Source organism: Pinus tabuliformis, chromosome 1_2 (assembly GCF_031772625.1).
Source record: "Pinus tabuliformis cultivar Carrire ecotype Pingquan chromosome 1_2, CPIR1, whole genome shotgun sequence".
NCBI classification, from domain to species: domain Eukaryota; kingdom Viridiplantae; phylum Streptophyta; class Pinopsida; order Pinales; family Pinaceae; genus Pinus; species Pinus tabuliformis.
This window is the reverse complement of record NC_142298.1, coordinates 730,934,920-730,941,789: the sequence shown is the minus strand read 5'-3', so window position 1 is coordinate 730,941,789 and position 6,870 is coordinate 730,934,920.

The following is a 6,870-nucleotide window of genomic DNA, read 5'->3' as shown; positions in this document are numbered from 1 at the left end:
ATTCAGGTCTAAATACTTGAATTTCACATGTTGTCTTCCTATCTTTGTGTTGGCAAGGCCTGTCCTTCTTTAAATCTAATTTGAAGTTTCTTGGAACTTGGTCTATGGAGCCATCGAATCTGGATTCTTTGACAGTGGAGTCACCCTAAAAACTTTGAAGCTATGGATACTTTGAATGTGGAGTCGCCAGGTGAATGATAAAAACTTCTTATGTCTAATCATTGTCCACCATCAGTGATGAAATCTGGAACTTGATATGCTTTTCTGAGGAACTTGAAATGTTCAGTCCCCAGTGGAGTCGCCAAAATGTTAGGACTATGTAATTTCCAAGGTTGTGAAAGAAAACACAAAGGTAACCACAAAATCACTTTGGGAGTTAGGAATCTAGCCCTTCCAACTCCAGAGAGGGATCTCTCTATCTGATTTAGCTATGTTCTTCTGAATAATATTAGGCTAACTATTAGATTCAGCTTTGGTTTATGAATTGGTTTGGTCGATCAAATGCCTGAAACTTCCATTTGGCTATGGAGTCTACTAATTCAACATGGATCTATCTCAGATTTTCAAAGGAGTTTCATAGGGCAAGGTAGTTGAACTAATTGGATCCTTTAGAGTTAAATGAAATGTAATAGAGAAAAGATATATGTTCAATTGAAGTTAAAGAGAAGTTATGAATTATTTAGCATGATATGAAAAGAAAACATTTAAATTATTTACAACCAAAATCAGAGTGTATCTTTCAACAAATTTTGTTCATCAACTTTCTATAAAATAATTCAGATTTCAAAAAACATAAGCATGGAAACAAAGTAATAAAAAATTAACATTGAGAGAAGCACTTCACCAAATATTCTAACACATGAATCCTGTGAATAATTTCCTTTTAATTACTGATCATCCCATCAAATGAAAATATTACAATAGCGTTCTGGAATGCAAAAATCCACGCAGAGATCAACTCTTGATACTTCAAATGATGAATTATTTATACAAATCCTAAACTAAAATATCTTGAAAAATATCAAGATTTGTTACGAATATCTATACAAATATCTTGAAACAGAATTCAAGAATTTATTACAAAAGTATAAAAATAGACAAAACTATAAAAAAATATCAGTCAGCGGAGTGTTGGTGTTGTTTCTGGGTGTTTTGGTAGTGACTAGGCCTTTAAATAAGCAATGTTGTTTGTCTTGCTAGCATATGTGTTGTGGTGTCCCACTTTTAATTGCATTCTATTTTGATGACTATTGTGCTGAATGTGCAATGTTTTCCTCTGTTCTTTTGCTTCTTCTGCTATTTCAGTTTTAACAATTTCCCCATTTTATTAAATTTAATTATTGTTGTTTATTGAATAATCATGGTAATACGAGACTTAGTTTTAATCAGGGAAGAGAAAACAATCTTCATTGAATAAATAAACAAAACAAAGGGGGCCTATTCCTTGGGAATCTTATTGTGGTTTCCATTTACGAAGGAATCCAGGAGGGTTGATTCTCTCAGAACTGTTCATGCAGGATGGGCCATGTGGCAGGTGGGGATTGGAGGAAATGAACATACTATCGGTACAGTGGATGCAAGAGGTGACATGGAGGTGATTTATAATGTGGAGGCACATGGTTGGAGGAAAAATATTAGGGGAGGAGGATGCATGGAAAAATAGCAGTGGAGGAGGAGGAGCAAGGAAGTGGCGGGTGAACGTTGGTGTAGGAGTAGGTGGTTAAGAGGGAAAAGGGTTGGTGGTTTTTGGAGGGGGTAGGAGTGGTCAACGGTATGTGGGGGGGGGGGGGGGGCGGTGCGAAGCGACTAGAAGGAGACACATGGGGATGGGGCCTTGTGCGGAAACCACTTTCTCAAACCCCCCACCTCGCCGATAAAGCGAAACATGGTGGGGGGGCCGAAAAGTCGTGGGAGCCGTCCGATCAAAAGGTAAAGAGAACGGGAGCAGGGAGTTGTGTGCTTTTTAAACATGACTTTCCCAATAAACACACTTGAAAGCCCATCAAATCCATCCCATAAATTATCGCATCCGTCTCACTTTATCACATCACGGAGAGGGACCTTTACCCTGTTCCATAGTACTTTGCCAACGGACCTGACCTGAAGCTATAACAAATTGAAAAATAAAAAATATCGTGTCTGGAGGGGTCTTACCACATCGCAACCATAACCGATAGAAGGAATTTGCAGGGGAGGGACTTAACATTGGTGCGATCCCTGATTGTGATATCGTAATCGGTGGGGGAGGACTTATCAATGGCCAGGGCATGCGAGATGTGATATCGAGATCATGCGATATGGCGACACATGGCCTATAGACCTAATTTATTTCATAAATAAAATGGAATGGGGAACACAACTAGAGTTTAAATATTTAAATGGATAAAGGCTAGAGTTTATCATAAAACATGGAAATGTGGCTAGAATTGGGTTTTATAACAAATGAAAGGATAATGGAATAAATCTATGAGGTGGTGATTATGTGGGTCCCAGCTAGAGTTAAAAATCATATGACATATTCATAATGGGGAAAATATTTTTTACAAAGGATAGATGCAAATATAAATTTAAACTGTAGCACAAATAGTTCCCGGGCCATTATTTCTTTTGAAATTCAACTTCATTCTCGCCTATCTTTCAATCCTTGAATCAGATTTGAGCGTAGGATATACCATTGGAAAGCTGTTTTTATCACTGTTTGATGAAAACACCTGCAATTTGATCTGATCCAAACATTTTCATGAAAAAATATCCTTAAATCCTAATACTTAGTGTCTCTTTGGAAATAGTTTGCAGGATGAAATATTATTTACAACATCTCAAACATTATAATGAGAAGTTATAATCAAACGATCCTGTAAAAATCTATAGGACCCTAACAGGACCAAAATTGTCCACAAAATCCCACGACCTGTTAGTTGTCGATGGAATGGTGGGTGTAGGTACAGTGGAAGACATGTTAGGTTTAGGTGCAACTTGAATCAATAATGGTCCCAATGGATCTGTGATAGGAGGATTATAAGGGGGTACAAAACCTTTAGTAAAGAAATCTTCCAGCAATATTGAGTCTTGGGATGTATTGACTGATTCAGTGTTAGATACTAGAGACCGATTACCTAAATATAGGTAATCCAGCTCACTGAGGCTCTGCGGATCCTCCACAGTCAGCAAAGGAAGGCCTTTTTGTCGCCTAGATTGACGACGAGGGTTGTATGTAGCCACAGTGACCGATATATTTTATCAATTTTTTTTATAGTGATATTGATTATATTCTTAGTGATAACAAACTAGAACCTAAAAAATAAAAAATACTCTAAAAAGTCAATCAACAAGCAGGGAATATGAATGTTTGATAACCACCATTTGCTGGAGATGAAACCTAGTATCGCAATGGATAAAAGAGAGAGCTAGCCAAATGCAGTGTTACGATTACTCTTGAGCTTTGCCTGAACCTCAAATTAAGGGGCCAAGCACTCTTGTGAAGATGAGCACCCTCCCAAAAACCGAAGACATAGTAGGTTCATCTATTTAAGTACTAGGACAACTTGCACCAGTCACCTTGTGTTTGTCCCTAAAAAGTATGGCCACTATGGTTACCTCAAATCATAGACACTATTGAAGGGGACATGGTCACAGACAGTACGATGTGTGGGTATGATATCTGAGACCTTGACTCAGCTCTGATACCCCTGAAGGGATCCCAGATACACTGAATACCCAAAGGAGATGTAATCGAAGGTAGACTACCTTCTTTCACATTCCAATATTGTCTCGCATTTAACTCTGCTTTGACTGGAGTGGTCCCAGATAGTATGAGTATAACAAGATTTTCCCTCTTTAACGACACTAGTCTAGATTTTATGATCTTGGGCAGTTGACTCACAACTTCCTAACCTAATATCCCAGCCTAGACTAATATGTGTGTCTACTCAAAAAAGAGTTTTTGATTGATTTTATTATGAGATTAATTTTAAATGTACTTTGTTAATGTTTTTGGAATGGGTGTTGACGTATGGAGTTTTGTGGGACTCTGACACAAACCATGCAGAAAATTCTTTTAATTTCACTTCGATGAATGAGTTATTTCTACAAGGAGAGGATCATTTATACTGTTATCACAAAATCTGACCCTGATAGGCTGTTGATCAAGAAGACTCTTGGTAATTCTTTCAAACCAATCTTTTGGTTGAGGCTTAGCCTCCTCAACTTGAGAGGGCTCTCTCAATAGGTTTAAGATTTTTGATTAATGATTAGATGGCTAACTCTAGGAACAAAAATGGACAAATGTATACCTGATTGATTGGTTGAATCAAAGATTAGCAAACATCTATTGGGCTATGGAGTCAATATAGTCTTCAAAAAGACAACATGATTAGCAAAACATGGAAGTGAAGGCACGTGGAGTTTAGGATTATAAGTAAAAGAGTAACACAGTGAATCAACACAGTTTACAAGCATTTGAAGGAAGTTAGAGCATTTTCCAATGAATTGTAATTATCACAAGCTCATACCACTGCAAGTAAGTAATTGAAAAAGGCCATAAGAACATCAAACACATAAACTCCTTGTGAATCTTGAGTAGTCAAATTGATCTCTATATTAAGTTTGAAAAACCACAATCTTACAATAACACAACTTTGCTTTGCTAATGAAATTACCAACCCTTTGGAATTCGATTCTCATGCTTTATATAGAGTTTTTACAACCTTGGATTCTATGATCCATCTTTAGGAGAATTCGAATTCCTAACATTGACACCTATCTATTCTTAAAACAAACTACTTAATTACAACTTGACATTTAACAGTCTTTAAGAGTCCTAATACAAATACGAATGAAACTCCTAAAACATGCTTTCAACAACCTTATCTATGACTTAAATACATTCTTTAATCAATTTCTAATCCATGTATTCGAGCTTTATGATGTATCCAGTATTGTTGCAAACCCTGCTGTGTCATGACCTAACTGTCCTGAAAACAAGGAGACATAGTTTCTCCCTTTAAGACCCTAAATCCTTTATGCTTATCTTCGAGCAGTTTCATATAAGTGGCATGTGTTAGTAATCCATTTAAACTTCATTTGTCCCCCTGTGCAAGAAAGGGAATCTCAAATAGATGAAAAAGAGAATGAAAAATGTTTGTGATACGAAAATAGCCTATTTTCGTAGCACAACTTTTATATCACTTATGGAATACTTCTATGAACCATTCTGCAACATTGCCATCTGAAACTTCATCAATGATCCTCATATGTCTAACAGAAATCATCAAACTTGGAATTTATCAGACCTTACCTTCAAAATACATCTATAAGGTGTTAAACCGCCACCTTCAGTAGTTTCCTAGCGCGCTACGAAACTGTTGTGTCTGCTCTTTTTTTCAACACGGCCTTCAAAAATTTGTAGTTTGGGAAGTTTCAAAATTTCATAAAGACTGATATGATCACCAAAAATCAAAACAACTTACCCTTATAAAATTTTCTTCTTCACAGATGTTCTTCTTTTTTTATGCCAAAAATGTTTTAAGATACATCCTTCATTACCCTTTTTCATCACCCTGTTTCATTATTGCTGTAACCCTTTTTCCAGATTTTGTTAACTGTATTTCTAGGTCTTTAATCTGTCTCTTCAATCTCCTATTAGTAGCTCTCAGTTGAGCATTAATCCTCCTTACAAATTTGGCTTCTTTGATTGTAGGAACAGTCCAGGTAAAGTACTGAGTTTCACTGCTAACTATTTCTGGTTTGGAAACATTTTCAACTTCCCAGAGAGCGTTTATCCTTTTGAAATCAGTCTTCTCAGCAGCATGCCTTCTTGCTCTAACCCTTAGTTTAGGATTCATTATTCGTTGCTCTGAACCTTTCTTGCATTTCTTTGTAACTAGCTTTTTCTGTTTGAGTGTAAAAAACTTTGTTTTTGTCACCTTCAGGTCTTGGTGATGAAAAGTCTATCAAATCTTCCTGAATAGCGGAGGCTTCTTCTGTTTTCCCTAACTCAATATTGGACTCTTGCATTTTTTTGGATTGCCTGGTTAAGGGCTTTCTGGGCTTGAACACAAATGCTGTAACATCATCCTCAAATTCCAGTTTCTTAGAGATTTCATCTTCTTCAACTTTCCTTTATCAAACTCTATGACATCTGCCTGCACTAAAAGGGATTCTGCAATATCAATGGCTTTTAAAATATCATTTAAATTACCTTCAAGCTTGGACTTTCTCGTGAGATCACTGATTTACTCTTCTCCTTAGAAATTTGACTTCTAGTCAATCTCCTTTGAACTGGTTTGGTAGCTGAATGTTCTTGTGTCATTCCTTTAATCTCAGCTATCTTTTCCTTTGTAGATTTAGGAGTTTCAAGAATAACTATTGTTTTTTTGCTTACTTGCTCTTTCACCTGCTTCCTATGTTTCAACTTAACAAATCTTTTTGCCCTGGACATTATAGACTTGCTGGCATCTGTTGATGGAGTTTCTTTAACCTTAGGGCTAATGTCTGAATCTTGATTTTCCACTCCAAAATCACATAAAAACATAAATGAAGACCATTCTTTCTTGATCCTTTTGAGTTCATGTATAATTATTAGTTTAATTAGACCATGATGAAAAAGGGAAGTTTCATATCCTTGAGATTTCAACTGCACTTTATCTGCCATCTTAGCTACACTTCAATATAGGAAGTAAGGCAAATATAAAGAAATCATACCAGTAAAATGCAACAGGAGTTTAAAATGATATGAATAAACCTTTTGATATCTTCCTTCACAAGTAAAATAACGTTGAATGTTGAAGAGAAAGTTGGCATAGCTGTCCTTAATGTAATTCCTGGGAACTACCTTGGTTAAGTCTGTTTCTGCAAACTCTGGCTTTATAA